At 44.3% G+C, this 12,106-nt stretch overlaps 1 protein-coding gene across 1 annotated transcript in view; it reads right to left on the bottom strand.

The window, feature by feature from the left end:
* LOC149455658 (cytochrome P450 2K1-like) overlaps positions 1 to 10,095 on the bottom strand; it is a 51,187-nt gene extending 41,092 nt beyond the window's left edge. Inside the window, exon 1 of the mRNA XM_089686054.1 lies at positions 10,003 to 10,095. The gene's annotated coding sequence lies outside the window, so the exon portion shown is untranslated. The remainder of the gene's footprint in view (positions 1 to 10,002) is intronic.
* Between the last annotated feature and the right edge of the window lie 2,011 nt (positions 10,096 to 12,106).

Here is a 12,106-nt window from a genome sequence, read left to right as displayed (position 1 = left end):
AAACCACCCATTTCACTCAATAATTCCTGAGCACCAATGTCCTCCTCTACCTCCTCCTCTTCTTCCTGTCCTGCCCCCACAGGGGTCATGTGGCGTTGAGATCTGTGCGCCACGTCTACCGCACCCTGACCAGCTATTGTTAACAGCATTTGTTCCAGGACGTGCAACAGAGGAATGACGTCGTTCATCCCATAGTCCTGCCGACTCACGAATAGCGTGGCCTCCTCAAAGGGCCTGAGCAAGCGGCAGGTGTCACGCATGAGCTGCCAATGGCTGACATCGAAGTTACACAGGGGAGTACCTTTATCCGCTTGTAACATCAGGAAATCGGTGATGGCCTTTCGCTGTTCGTAAAGGCGGTCTAACATGTGTAGGGTTGAATTCCACCTTGTTGCAACGTCACAGATCAGGCGATGCTGTGGAATTCCGTTCTGCCGCTGCAGCTCAAGGAGGGTGTGCTTTGCGGTGTAGGAATGGCTGAAATGCATGTAAAGTTTATGTGACATTTTAAGGATGTCTTGCAGTGGGATGGTGGATTTTAGGAACCGCTTGACAACCAGATTGAACACGTGAGCCATGCATGGCGCATGGCACAACCTTCCTTGACGCAGAGCAGACACCATGTTCTTTCCATTGTCGGTCAACATGGTTCCGATTTTCAGTTTGCGCGGAGACAGCCATCTGTCGATTTCTCTGTTCATTACACTCAGAAGTTCCTCCCCTGTGTGACTACGTTCGCCAAGGCATACCAGGTGCAGCACAGCGTGACACCGTTGCGCCCTGCACATGTGATATGCCGGTCGGGTAATGGGACTTGGCACGGGGGTGGCGGCTGAGGACACGGCGGAAGAAGAGGTGGAAGAGGCGGACATCTTTGCTGGACCAAGGACGTGCAAACGTGGAGGCAAAAGCGGCGTGACCTGTCCAAGTTGCTGGTGCGGCTGTGCCGGCACCACGTTCACCCAGTGGGCCGTAAATGACATGTACTGTCCCTGACCGTAGTTACAGCTCCACACGTCGGCGCTGCCGTGCACTTTGGCAGAGACTGACATGCTCAAAGACTGGCCCACCATCTCTTCTACATGTGAATGCAGGGCTGGCACTGCCTTTTTGGCGAAGAAATGCCGGCTTGGCACTCTCCACCGCGGCGCGGCACAAGCCATCATTTCTCGGAAAGGTGCTGAGTCCACCACTTGGAAAGGGAGGGACTGCAGCACCAGCAAATTGAACAGGAGGACGTTCAGCTTCTGCACCGTCGGGTGCGTGCTCGCAAACTGTTGTCTCTTGGAAACGGATTCCAAGAAAGACTGCTGACGGAATCCGTGAAGAGGAGTAGCAGGAGAAGGAGCATTTGAACGAGCGGAAGATGCCAACGAGCGACAACTCCCCTCAGCAGAGGTGTTGGAGCCTTGACTGGCTGATAGAGGGCGATTGACGTCGGGTGACGGAGCAAGTAACGGAGCGGGTGATGGAGCGGGGGCTGGGGCAGGCAGAACCGCCGTATCTTTATCACGGTTTTCCCAGGCCACCAAATGGCGACGCTGCATATGCTGACGCAACGCTGTAGTCCCAACATGGGCCCCCTGGCTACACTTGACTTTCTGGCCACATAGTCGACATACGGCTACGTTTACTTCCTCGGGCGGCTTGACGAAAAATTGCCACACCGCCGAGTAGGAAACTTTGCCCCCGCTACTCCTCACTGGCTGACTGCTACTTCCTCCGTGCACACCGGCACCACTACTGGCCGTGGTGGTAGGCTGCAGTGGAGCTGGTGCTCTACTCCGTGGCCGTTTGCCTCCACTGACACTGCTGCGACCCTGCTGCCTCCTGGGCAACCCACCGACTGTTTTGCTCGCTGCCAAGCTGGCACCCTCTTCTCCTGATGATGCGGAAGCAATAGCCTGATGACGACGAGGCTGCCAAGTACGATCAGCCTCATCATCATCAATTATGGTCTCCGCCTCACTACTAGCCCCCTCGGCTGCGTGTGGGTCAGGAGACAGACCTGTCTCTAGACCGGCTACCGAGCCACTCTCCTCGCCAGTACTTCTTTGCCTGGCTGCTGAAGAGGCGGATGTCTCCCCCCGTTCCTGACCGCCCTCTGTTAGCTCTTCCTCACTGTACAGTGGGGCTGAGCCCACAGCATGCGATACTTTGCTTGGTGAGGGAACACCAAAGGACAGGGGCAGGTAGAGGACACGTGATTTCAGTGGGCTTGCTCCCGGGCCATGCCAACTAACGGTTGTGTCTGACGTACCCACCGACCGTTGGCTGTAGGTGTCAGAGGTGACCTGGGAAGAGGAAGATGACCGATCAACCAATCGATGACGGCAGGGTTGTCGGTGGAGACACGACCGCTGGATGACACCGGGAGCACTGGCCTCTGGCTGCCTCGACCCCTTCCTCTGCTGCCACGTCTGCTCGCTCCTAAAACATTGCCTCCTCTGCCACTCCTCTGCGTGTTGTCTGACATACTCTTTAATTCAACGATTCTGTGTCCCTGAGTAACAATTCTGTGTCCCTCAGTAACAATTCTGTGTCTGTCCCTGAGTAACAATTCTGTGTCCCTGAGTAACAATTCTGTGTCCCTCAGTAACAATTCTGTGTCCCTCAGTAACAATTCTGTGTCCCTCAGTAACAATTCTGTGTCTGTCCCTGAGTAACAATTCTGTGTCCCTGAGTAACAATTCTGTGTCCCTCAGTAACAATTCTGTGTCCCTCAGTAACAATTCTTTGTCCCTCAGTAACAATTCTGTGTCCCTCAGTAACAATTCTGTGTCCCTGAGTAACAATTCTGTGTCCCTCAGTAACAATTATGTGTCCCTCAGTAACAATTCTGTGTCCCTGAGTAACAATTCTGTGTCCCTGAGTAACATTTCTGTGTCCATGAGTAACAATTCTGTGTCCCTGAGTAACAATTCTGTGTCCCTCAGTAACAATTCTGTGTCTGTCCCTGAGTAACAATTCTGTGTCCCTGAGTAACAATTCTGTGTCCCTGAGTAACAATTCTGTGTCCCTCAGTAACAATTCTGTGTCCCTCAGTAACAATTCTGTGTCCCTCAGTAACAATTCTGTGTCTGTCCCTGAGTAACAATTCTGTGTCCCTCAGTAACAATTCTGTGTCCCTCAGTAACAATTCTGTGTCCCTGAGTAACAATTCTGTGTCCCTGAGTAACAATTCTGTGTCCCTCAGTAACAATTCTGTGTCTTTCCCTGAGTAACAATTCTGTGTCCCTGAGTAACAATTCTGTGTCCCTGAGTAACAATTCTGTGTCCCTCAGTAACAATTCTGTGTCCCTCAGTAACAATTCTGTGTCTTTCCCTGAGTAACAATTCTGTGTCCATCAGTAACAATTCTGTGTCCCTCAGTAACAATTCTGTGTCTGTCCCTGAGTAACAATTCTGTGTCCCTCAGTAACAATTCTGTGTCCCTCAGTAACAATTCTGTGTCTGTCCCTGAGTAACAATTCTGTGTCCCTGAGTAACATTTCTGTGTCCCTGAGTAACAATTCTGTGTCCCTCAGTAACAATTCTGTGTCCCTCAGTAACAATTTTGTGTCTGTCCCTGAGTAACAATTCTGTGTCCCTCAGTAACAATTCTGTGTCCCTCAGTAACAATTCTGTGTCTGTCCCTGAGTAACAATTCTGTGTCCCTGAGTAACAATTCTGTGTCCCTGAGTAACAATTCTGTGTCCCTCAGTAACAATTCTGTGTCTGTCCCTGAGTAACAATTCTGTGTCCCTGAGTAACAATTCTGTGTCCCTCAGTAACAATTCTGTGTCCCTCAGTAACAATTCTGTGTCTGTCCCTGAGTAACAATTCTGTGTCCCTGAGTAACAATTCTGTGTCCCTGAGTAACAATTCTGTGTCCCTCAGTAACAATTCTGTGTCTGTCCCTGAGTAACAATTCTGTGTCCCTCAGTAACAATTCTGTGTCCCTCAGTAACAATTCTGTGTCCCTCAGTAACAATTCTGTGTCCCTGAGTAACAATTCTGTGTCCCTGAGTAACAATTCTGTGTCCCTCAGTAACAATTCTGTGTCCCTCAGTAACAATTCTGTGTCCCTGAGTAACAATTCTGTGTCCCTCAGTAACAATTCTGTGTCCCTCAGTAACAATTCTGTGTCTGTCCCTGAGTAACAATTCTGTGTCCCTCAGTAACAATTCTGTGTCCCTCAGTAACAATTCTGTGTCTGTCCCTGAGTAACAATTCTGTGTCCCTGAGTAACAATTCTGTGTCCCTGAGTAACAATTTCCATGTCCCTCAGTAACAATTCTGTGTCCCTCAGTAACAATTCCGTGTCCCTAAGTAACAATTCTGTGTCCCTCAGTAACAATTATGTGTCCCTCAGTAACAATTCTATGTCCCTGAGTAACAATTCTGTGTCCCTGAGCAACAATTCTGTGTCCCTCAGTAACAATTCTATGTCACTGAGTAACAATTCTGTGTCCCTCAGTAACAATTCTGTGTCCCTCAGTAACAATTCTGTGTCCCTGAGTAACAATTCTGTGTCCCTGAGTAACAATTCTGTGTCCCTCAGTAACAATTCTGTGTCCCTCAGTAACAATTCTGTGTCTGTCCCTGAGTAACAATTCTGTTTCCCTGAGTAACAATTCTGTGTCCCTGAGTAACAATTCTGTGTCCCTCAGTAACAATTCTGTGTCCCTCAGTAACAATTTTGTGTCTGTCCCTGAGTAACAATTCTGTGTCCCTCAGTAACAATTCTGTGTCCCTCAGTAACAATTCTGTGTCAGTCCCTGAGTAACAATTCTGTGTCCCTGAGTAACAATTCTGTGTCCCTCAGTAACAATTCTGTGTCTGTCCCTGAGTAACAATTCTGTGTCCCTGAGTTACAATTCTGTGTCCCAGAGTAACAATTCTGTGTCCCTGAGTAACAATTCTGTGTCCCTCAGTAACAATTCTGTGTCCCTCAGTAACAATTCTGTGTCCCTCAGTAACAATTCTGTGTCCCTCAGTAACAATTCTGTGTCTGTCCCTGAGTAACAATTCTGTGTTCCTGAGTAACAATTCTGTGTTCCTGAGTAACAATTCTGTGTCCCTCAGTAACAATTCTGTGTCTGTCCCTGAGTAACAATTCTGTGTCCCTGAGTAACAATTCTGTGTCCCTCAGTAACAATTCTGTGTCCCTCAGTAACAATTCTGTGTCCCTCAGTAACAATTCTGTGTCTGTCCCTGAGTAACAATTCTGTGTCCCTGAGTAACAATTCTGTGTCCCTCAGTAACAATTCTGTGTCTGTCCCTGAGTAATAATTCTGTGTCCCTCAGTAACAATTCTGTGTCCCTCAGTAACAATTCTGTGTCTGTCCCTGAGTAACAATTCTGTGTCCCTGAGTAACAATTCTGTGTCCCTGAGTAACAATTCTGTGTCCCTCAGTAACAATTCTGTGTCCCTGAGTAACAATTCTGTGTCCCTCAGTAACAATTCTGTGTCCCTCAGTAACAATTCTGTGTCCCTCAGTAACAATTCTGTGTCTTTCCCTGAGTAACAATTCTGTGTCCCTCAGTAACAATTCTGTGTCTGTCCCTGAGTAACAATTCTGTGTCCCTGAGTAACAATTCTGTGTCCCTCAGTAACAATTCTGTGTCCCTCAGTAACAATTCTGTGTCTGTCCCTGAGTAACAATTCTGTGTCCCTGAGTAACAATTCTGTGTTCCTGAGTCACAATTCTGTGTCCCTGAGTAACAATTCTGTGTCCCTCAGTAACAATTCTGTGTCCCTCAGTAACAATTCTGTGTCTGTCCCTGAGTAACAATTCTGTGTCCCTCAGTAACAATTCTGTGTCCCTCAGTAACAATTCTGTGTCTGTCCCTGAGTAACAATTCTGTGTCCCTGAGTAACAATTCTGTGTCCCTGAGTAACAATTCTGTGTCCCTCAGTAACAATTCTGTGTCTGTCCCCGAGTAACAATTCTGTGTCCCTGAGTAACAATTCTGTGTCCCAGAGTAACAATTCTGTGTCCCTCAGTAACAATTCTGTGTCTTTCCCTGAGTAACAATTCTGTGTCCCTGAGTAACAATTCTGTGTCCCTGAGTAACAATTCTGTGTCCCTCAGTAACAATTCTGTGTCTGTCCCTGAGTAACAATTCTGTGTCCCTGAGTAACAATTCTGTGTCCCTCAGTAACAAATCTGTGTCCCTCAGTAACAATTCTGTGTCTGTCCCTGAGTAACAATTCTGTGTCCCTGAGTAACAATTCTGTGTCCCTCAGTAACAATTCTGTGTCTGTCCCTGAGTAACAATTCTGTGTCCCTGAGTAACAATTCTGTGTCTGTCCCTGAGTAACAATTCTGTGTCCCTCAGTAACAATTCTGTGTCCCTCAGTAACAATTCTGTGTCCCTGAGTAACAATTTTGTGTCCCTGAGTAACAATTCTGTGTCCCTCAGTAACAATTCTGTGTCCCTCAGTAACAATTCTGTGTCCCTGAGTAACAATTCTGTGTCCCTCAGTAACAATTCTGTGTCCCTCAGTAACAATTCTGTGTCTGTCCCTGAGTAACAATTCTGTGTCCCTCAGTAACAATTCTGTGTCCCTCAGTAACAATTCTGTGTCTGTCCCTGAGTAACAATTCTGTGTCCCTGAGTAACAATTCTGTGTCCCTGAGTAACAATTTCCATGTCCCTCAGTAACAATTCTGTGTCCCTCAGTAACAATTCTGTGTCCCTGAGTAACAATTCTGTGTCCCTCAGTAACAATTATGTGTCCCTCAGTAACAATTCCATGTCCCTGAGCAACAATTCTGTGTCCCTCAGTAACAATTCTATGTCACTGAGTAACAATTCTGTGTCCCTCAGTAACAATTCTGTGTCCCTCAGTAACAATTCTGTGTCCCTGAGTAACAATTCTGTGTCCCTGAGTAACAATTCTGTGTCCCTCAGTAACAATTCTGTGTCCCTCAGTAACAATTCTGTGTCTATCCCTGAGTAACAATTCTGTTTCCCTGAGTAACAATTCTGTGTCCCTGAGTAACAATTCTGTGTCCCTCAGTAACAATTCTGTGTCCCTCAGTAACAATTTTGTGTCTGTCCCTGAGTAACAATTCTGTGTCCCTCAGTAACAATTCTGTGTCCCTCAGTAACAATTCTGTGTCTGTCCCTGAGTAACAATTCTGTGTCCCTGAGTAACAATTCTGTGTCCCTGAGTAACAATTCTGTGTCCCTCAGTAACAATTCTGTGTCCCAGAGTAACAATTCTGTGTCCCTGAGTAACAATTCTGTGTCCATCAGTAACAATTCTGTGTCCCTCAGTAACAATTCTGTGTCCCTCAGTAACAATTCTGTGTCCCTCAGTAACAATTCTGTGTCTGTCCCTGAGTAACAATTCTGTGTCCCTGAGTAACAATTCTGTGTCCCTCAGTAACAATTCTGTGTCCCTCAGTAACAATTCTGTGTCTGTCCCTGAGTAACAATTCTGTGTCCCTGAGTAACAATTCTGTGTCCCTGAGTAACAATTCTGTGTCCCTCAGTAACAATTTTGTGTCTGTCCCTGAGTAACAATTCTGTGTCCCTCAGTAACAATTCTGTGTCCCTCAGTAACAATTCTGTGTCTGTCCCTGAGTAACAATTCTGTGTCCCTGAGTAACAATTCTGTGTCTGTCCCTGAGTAACAATTCTGTGTCCCAGAGTAACAATTCTGTGTCCCTGAGTAACAATTCTGTGTCCCTCAGTAACAATTCTGTGTCCCTCAGTAACAATTATGTGTCCCTCAGTAACAATTCTGTGTCTTTCCCTGAGTAACAATTCTGTGTCCCTGAGTAACAATTCTGTGTCCCTCAGTAACAATTCTGTGTCCCTCAGTAACAATTCTGTGTCTTTCCCTGAGTAACAATTCTGTGTCCATCAGTAACAATTCTGTGTCCCTCAGTAACAATTCTGTGTCTGTCCCTGAGTAACAATTCTGTGTCCCTCAGTAACAATTCTGTGTCCCTCAGTAACAATTCTGTGTCTGTCCCTGAGTAACAATTCTGTGTCCCTCAGTAACAATTCTGTGTCCCTCAGTAACAATTCTGTGTCTGTCCCTGAGTAACAATTCTGTGTCCCTGTGTAACAATTCTGTGTCCCTGAGTAACAATTCTGTGTCCCTCAGTAACAATTCTGTGTCCCTCAGTAACAATTCTGTGTCCCTCAGTAACAATTCTGTGTCCCTGAGTAACAATTCTGTGTCCCTCAGTAACAATTCTGTGTCCCTCAGTAACAATTCTGTGTCCCTCAGTAACAATTCTGTGTCTGTCCTTGAGTAACAATTCTGTGTCCCTCAGTAACAATTCTGTGTCCCTCAGTAACAATTCTGTGTCTGTCCCTGAGTAACAATTCTGTGTCCCTCAGTAACAATTCTGTGTCCCTGAGTAACAATTCTGTGTCCCTCAGTAACAATTCTGTGTCCCTCAGTAACAATTCTGTGTCCCTCAGTAACAATTCTGTGTCTGTCCCTGAGTAACAATTCTGTGTCCCTGAGTAACAATTCTGTGTCCCTGAGTAACAATTCTGTGTCCCTCAGTAACAATTCTGTGTCCCTCAGTAACAATTCTGTGTCTGTCCCTGAGTAACAATTCTGTGTCCCTCAGTAACAATTCTGTGTCTGTCCCTGAGTAACAATTCTGTGTCTATCCCTGAGTAATAATTCTGTGTCTGTCCCTGAGTAATAAATCTGTGTCTGTCCCTGAGTAACAATTCTGTGTCCCTCAGTAACAATTCTGTGTCCCTCAGTAACAATTCCGTGTCCCTCAGTAACAATTCTGTGTCCCTCCGTAACAATTCTGTGTCCCTCAGTAACAATTCTGTGTCCCTCAGTAACAATTCTGTGTCTGTCCCTGAGTAACAATTCTGTGTCTGTCCCTGAGTAACAATTCTGTGTCCCTAAGTAATGGTTCTGTGTCCCTAAGTAACGGTTCTGTGTCCCTAAGTAACGATTGTGTGTCCCTAAGTAACGGTTCTGTGTCCCTAAGTAACGGTTCTGTGTCCCTAAGTAACGGTTCTGTGTCCCTAACTCTGTCCCTCAATACAGACAGGTCTGTCTCTCTTGAATGACTGGAGGCTAATGGAGAATTCTAAAATGGCCGCATTTATAGCTCGACCATTACACAGTGCTGGCTGGCTGGCTGCTGATTGGCTAATGCGATCACATGTCATGAATGAATGCATTATGGGTCAGCGCGCCTTGTCTGCGCGCCTTCCCAGAGATCCCCGCTCCGTCGCTGCACATGTAGCCGCCATTTTTGGAAAAATTTTGATTCGCGCATCCGAAGTCTGCTAATTTTCGGATTCGGCGCGAATCGAAATTTTCCTAATATTCGAAACGAATTCCACTTCGCCAAGTTCGATTCGCTCATCTCTAAATGCATCACATTATGTAAGTGCAGTGTAATGACAGAACTCAGTAAGGAGGATTTTACCCGAATCAGCTGTCTGCAGGAAATAGAATACATTACCATCACACACCATTATGGATAATGATTGCGTTTGGTGCTGTATTCCCTGCTGTAAAATAATAAACTTCATCTTTACACCAGTCCCAGCTAGCCAAGATGTATCTATTAAAGACAGATGAATTAAACAACCTGCTGTATTATCTCCCATTACATTGTATAACGCTGAGCAAACTGTTGGCGCTATATAAATCCTGTATAATAATTAAAATGCACAGCTGCACCAGTTTTATTAAATCTCCACCAAAGTATTGAAGCCAAGGAAGCATATAAAAAAATGCATTTTTTTTTAGAAGGTGGTTATCAATTGCAGCTCCCCCCTCATTGTACTAAACTCCGGTTTTCATTAGTTGCAGTTGTCTATATACACTTTTTTTTAGCAATTGCTGCCCCCTTATACTGAATTCCCAGTGGCATGCGCATTTATTAAATGTTAGAAAAGTATCAGCTGTATTTATCAAAAAGCTCAGAAACTTAAAAACCCCTGCATAATAATTGTGCTCCAGATAACCCCCCCCCCCAAATGACTTTAACACCATTCATGACTACGTCTTACCTTTCACGTTAGGATTGTATTGCAGCTCTTGTTCTCAGTAACTCCTAAGCTCAGTTGTGGTCAGTACCCTTTGGAATGTATTTATATACCTTACAATGCAAACAAAGCCTTAAATTCGAAGAAGCCTTGCCTACAAATATTGAAAAATATTACGTAATAAAAAAAAAAAAAGTCCTGTGTGAGATCTGTAGGAACATAACTAAAACCACACACACCTTTCACCTACACCTTTAACACAGCAAGGTATACTGACTTTTAATTTTTAACCTGCATGTATGATATAGAATGTATAGACAAATACAGTGCTGTCAAAAGTATTTGCCCCCTCCCTGATTTTTTATCACACTTAAATGATTCAGATCATCACCCGAGTAAATACAAAATGCAGTTTTTAAAAGTAAAAAAATAATCATAACTAATAATCTAATAATAATACTACTAATAATAGCAATAATAACCTAATTAATTGCCCTCCAGAGGATTTACCCCCAAATACAGTGCTGTCAAAAGTATTTGCCCCCTCCCTGATTTTTTATTGCATATTTATTACACTTAAATGATTCAGATCATCACCCGAATAAATACAAAATGCAGTTTAAGTGTAAAAAAGTAATCATAACTAATAATAATAGCAACAACAACAACCTAATAACCAATTGCCCTCCAGAGGATTTACCCCCCTTCCTGACCAGGCCATTTCTTTGAGATACGGCACTGCGTTACTTTAACTGATAATTGCGCAGTCATGCAATGCTGCACCCAAATGAAATTTGTGTCCTTTTCTTCCCACAAATAGAGCATTCTTTCGTTGGTATTTTATTGCCTGTGCATTTTTTATTTTTGCGCTATAAAAAAAACCCGACAATTTTGAGGAAAAAAAAATAAATATTTTTGACTTTGCTATTAAACATGTCCAATAAAAAAATTAAAAATCAAATTTCAGCATAAATTTAGGACAAAATGTATTCTGTGACATGTCTTTGCTAAAAAAAATCCCAATACGTGTAAATTAATTGGTTTACATGAAAGTTATAGTGCTTACGAGTAATGGCGGCAATCAGCAACTTATAGCAGGATTGCAGCAGGCATTCTGACACTGGGGGGAACTGACTGTCACTCACATCCCCAGTGACACCAATACAGTGAGCAGTGCTAATAAAAAGCACTGACACTGTACTAATTGTGGCACTGGGTAGGAAGGGGTTAACATGTGGGGCGATCAAAGGGTTAAGTGTGTGCTTCACTGTAAGCACACTGCTTTGCATGGCTCTTCTATGCAAAGCAGTGTGCAGGAGCTGACAGGGGAGAGATCTGTATTGTTTACATACAGTGCTCTCCCTCCGTCGGTAATGTTCCTTGATCACCAGGTACAGTCGAGCAATCACCATCCGGGACCTGGTGATTGACAGCAGAGGCCGCAAATAGTGGCACGTGTAGGGCATTTTTATTTTTAAGGAAAAGAAATAATCTGTCCTAGTGAAAAATCTATTAGAACTCAAGATATCCGTTTTTTTTTATTGTTGTAATACATTGAGGTTGATTTACTAAAACTGGAGAGCACAAAATCTGGTGTATAGAAACTAGTTAATTTCAAGGTTTTTTTTTTCGTCAAAGCTCAAACTGAAGCTGATTGGCTACTGTGCACAGTTTCACCAGACTTTGCACTCTCCAGTTTTAGTAAATCAACCCCATCCATGATAGATTGTTTATCATTAGCATATGAACAGTGTTAGAATGAGGGAAGAAGAATAGCACAGAATCAAGACTACAGTCAGTTGCTGTCTGGCCCTGGAGGCAATGTGAAAGCTTGCTGCACCAAGATTTTTGTTATGGTTTTGCCATAAGTGTTTTAAGTTGCTTTCATTTGATCTTTATTGTCATTTATGTCTAAATGTAAATATTCAGAACAACAGGTTACCAGACAAGAACTAAACAATGCAGTTAAGTTGATTGCACTCTAAAATACACTTGTTGGGTTTCTCTAGGCAAAAGAAATTGTGTTGGTAGAATCTTGGCCAACCTGGAGCTGTTCCTCTATACAGCCCTACTGCAGAATTTTACCTTCTAGGCTAAGATAGACCTTACAGAAAATGTGTTGGAAAAC

The sequence above is a fragment of the Staurois parvus genome, unplaced genomic scaffold (genome assembly GCF_062004578.1).
Source record: "Staurois parvus isolate SC_StPar_1 unplaced genomic scaffold, SC_StPar_1.0 ptg000390l, whole genome shotgun sequence".
Classification (NCBI taxonomy): Eukaryota; Metazoa; Chordata; class Amphibia; order Anura; family Ranidae; genus Staurois; species Staurois parvus.
The sequence above is the reverse complement of the archived record's forward strand: the minus strand, read 5'-3'. Positions and strand labels throughout refer to the sequence as shown.